Source organism: Haemaphysalis longicornis, unplaced genomic scaffold, assembly GCF_048455015.1.
Source record: "Haemaphysalis longicornis isolate Haplotype H1 unplaced genomic scaffold, Haemaphysalis longicornis Haplotype H1 scaffold_11, whole genome shotgun sequence".
In the NCBI taxonomy this organism is placed as follows: domain Eukaryota; kingdom Metazoa; phylum Arthropoda; class Arachnida; order Ixodida; family Ixodidae; genus Haemaphysalis; species Haemaphysalis longicornis.
In genome coordinates, this window is record NW_027526214.1 from 76,639,820 (window position 1) to 76,643,462 (window position 3,643).

Here is a 3,643-nt window from a genome sequence, read left to right on the forward strand (position 1 = left end):
TCGCTGAATAACCATCCTTTTTATCCTCTCTTTAACGAGACATCCACATCTGTGCTGTTTGTAAATCGCCCGTCCGCTCCTCTGCCCTTTTCACTTCGAGTGAGAGAGCGAGCCTCGGATCTCAGCGCTTCGTTTTTAGATGTGTACAGGTCATCCTTTTTAAACAGTTTATCGCCTTTGCAAGTTCGCCCTGTGTCCTGTGACCTTTCTTTTACAAAACTTGACAAAAATCACGTACCGCGAGCTGCAATACTGCAGCACTTTCTTTCTTTGCAGTTTAAATACCCACGTGCACAATTCTACAGTGACGCTTCTAAAACCTCCACTATGGTGTCGTGCGCTGCTCATGGTCCAAATTTCAATGCAGCCAGAACCATGAGCTTGCACACAACAATTTTTTCAGCAGAAGCGTATGGAATTTTACTTATTGTACAACACATTCTTGAGAGCCAGATTCCCAATTCCGTCATCTATACAGATTCTTTGAGTGTTGTTCGCACACTGGCATCGCACAAGCCCTCCAAAAACCACATAGCTAATTTTGCATTCAATACTATTATGTTCGTGTATGCACAAAAGCATGAGCTGCTCCTCTGCTGTGTCCCAGGACACGCAGGGATCGCTGGGAACGAGTTGGCAGACGAGGGGGCCGCTACAGCTGCACTCAGGAACACTGTAGACATTACAACGATACCCTACACTGACCTCAAGCCACACATAAGACAACACCTTCGCAGAACATGGCAAAAACACTGGGATGAACAGACAGACAACAAACTACATGTAATAAAGCCACATTGGGACGGTACACAGCTGATTCACACAACTGACACACAGAAGTCGCCTTGGGTAGGCTGTGGATAGGGCACACCCATGCAACGCACTCGTATCTGCTGACGGGATTTTCTAGACCCCAGTGCAGCAGGTGCGGAGAGGCCCTATCCGTGGTGCACATACTAATCACTTGCAAGGCACTTCGCACAACACGACACAAACCCTTCAGAGAACTCTACAGACAACATATCTCATTACATCCATCGCTGTTTCTAGGTGACGATGCCATTGTTTCCGTGAAACATGTGTTTGAGTATTTGTCAGATAATAAGTTTTTAAACCTCATTTCCTATCATACATAATCAAATCTGGACCTATACACCAGCCATCACCATTGCCGTTAATTCATTTTATTGTTGTTCTGGCTTTAGTAGCCACTATTTTTTTTTAGATACTTTTGTTTGGCGCTCTTTGCCCAGCTGGCCTTGCGCCAAAAAACTCCAACCATCATCATCATCACCTTTTGCTCAAAGCGTATCTTCGTCAACATCCTCCAGATATTGTTGTGCTTTAGGAAATGAACACACGCGGTCGCCTACCCGGTTACGTGAAGTGCAGCCTTGAAGTTAGGGATAGCATTCACACTCGCTTGAGTAAAAGACTAGTAGTTGTACATCACCACCTACACCAATCCGAACCGGTCGCTATCCTAATAGTGCTGATATAGTCACAAGTTAAAAGTAAGGACAATTCCTTGATTCTCATAAACATTTACTGCCGATAAAGATGCTCGCTGGACATCCTCAAACATGTCAAAGAGCAGGCCACCAACAAAGCAGCAAACAACCCTCTCCTTAAAATGGGTGACTTCAACGCGGCCCACCAGACGCCTGTAGTTATTTCAATACCTCTTTCCCAAACATGGGTAAAATTGCTAGCAACGGACCTATCTCAGCCGAAATTGATAATTACCTTACGAGCAACGATGGTTTTGAAATCAATACAGTAAGGCAGCTTGATATAACAAATGTCGTATTCCAGCTATAGGAGAATAAATTTGTCGGATACGCTGAAATACAAACGAAAGTAGTGAAGCAAAACATTGATATCCTATACATTCTCCTTCATCATACAATTATTCACGCAATTGCACAAGGTTCCTATTTAAGTGTACTTAAAATTGCCAGATTGGTTCAAGTATAAAAGACTGGAGATCAAAACAATCCAAATATTATAGACCAATATTTCTATTATGCATAATAATTGCCATTTAGAAAAATTGCAATCTATACAGTTTCAGGAATATCTCAAAGAAAATATTGTAATTTGCCAGCGGCTGCAAGGCCTTGTTCCAAACAGCAGTACGTCGACTGACGTTGCAGCACTTGCTCAAGTCAAACAGCGCTCTTCACAAAAAACAGTTAGCAAAGGGTGTGTTTCTGGACATCAAAAAAGCTTTTCGCACAGTTAACCATTCAATTTAAATAAATAAACTGAAAACAATATGATATACTTGGCAACTCTCTTAAAATATTTGCTAGCTAGCCTTCACCTTGACATAAATTGTTGTGTTCGGCAGGGATCAGTTTTAGATTTGATTTTATTTTCCTGAATGTAAATGAGCTGCCACACTCAACCGAGAACACCACACTACTAATGTATGCGGTTGACACCACAATATCATTTTGATTCTCGTTCTGAAATGTAAGATATCATATTAGTTGAAATGGCGAGTATCAATGCTTAATTTATAAAACTTCAGTCAAGCATAAATATGGACACAAATACATCTGTCATCTTTCACTGAATCAGAAAAGCAATTCGTGATAGTTATTTTCGTCTGTATGTAAGTGACAAGCCAAATGAGAGTGTAACCCCTCCAAATATCTTGCTCTTTTTTGATTCCCACCTACAATGTAAACAGCAAATCCAAAAGGTGTGTAAAAAACTTGCGTTTAGTAGTTTCACGTTAATAGAAGCGCGACATTTTCCCCTTGTAGCCTGTTGAAATCTTTATACTTCACTTTTTTCAATGACACAATATTTAGTTTACGGAACCTTGGGGCTTACCTGTGAAACCTATTTTACTCTGTTATATCGAGTACAACGACAGACACTAAGAATACTATCCTTTTCTCCCTTCAGGCTCCTGTCAATACAATTTTTCAAGAGTGTCGTGTAGTTTTAATTCAACCAGTCGGAATACAAACAATCTCGATTTCAAACAAACCGAAATTTATAACTAACCATTAAAAACCATAATTTCATGAACTCTTAACACATTTTCTCATTACTTTAAGGAGCAGAAGGTAAGCATTAAGTGTACACTTCAACTTGCCAATACATGATAACGTCAATGGCGAGAGGATTAATAAATTTCAGGGTGTCAAAGTGGGGAAAATAAACCCATTCCAATAAAACCTTCCAGAAATTTCAACTTGTCTTGCGCGAATTTTTACTTTGATAAACAGAAGATTGTTCAATGATGTGAATGTAATTATAGTGAATGTTTATACTGCTTTATATGAATTTTTTTTCTTTTTCACTTTTTTGTGTTCACGCCCTTATTTTCGAACTCTGGTGGATACCTGTTACTCATTTGTATGTCTAGGTGGGTATTACACCGGGAGCTAGCCTCCCTGCAATCAGTCCAAATAGTCTGAAAAGATTTTTCCTGTCTTGTGGTAATAAAGCTTTTGATTAATTGGTTTATTGATCATTTTGCGATGCTAATGAGTTTGCAAATAAAAGTTTTGATACTGCGCAGTTGGGGAGCTAATCACCTGGGTTACGTATAATGTATTATGTGGTGTGCATTGTCCTTATGTCAAAAACCTGATATTAGTCTGGGAATTTCTTTTTGTGACGT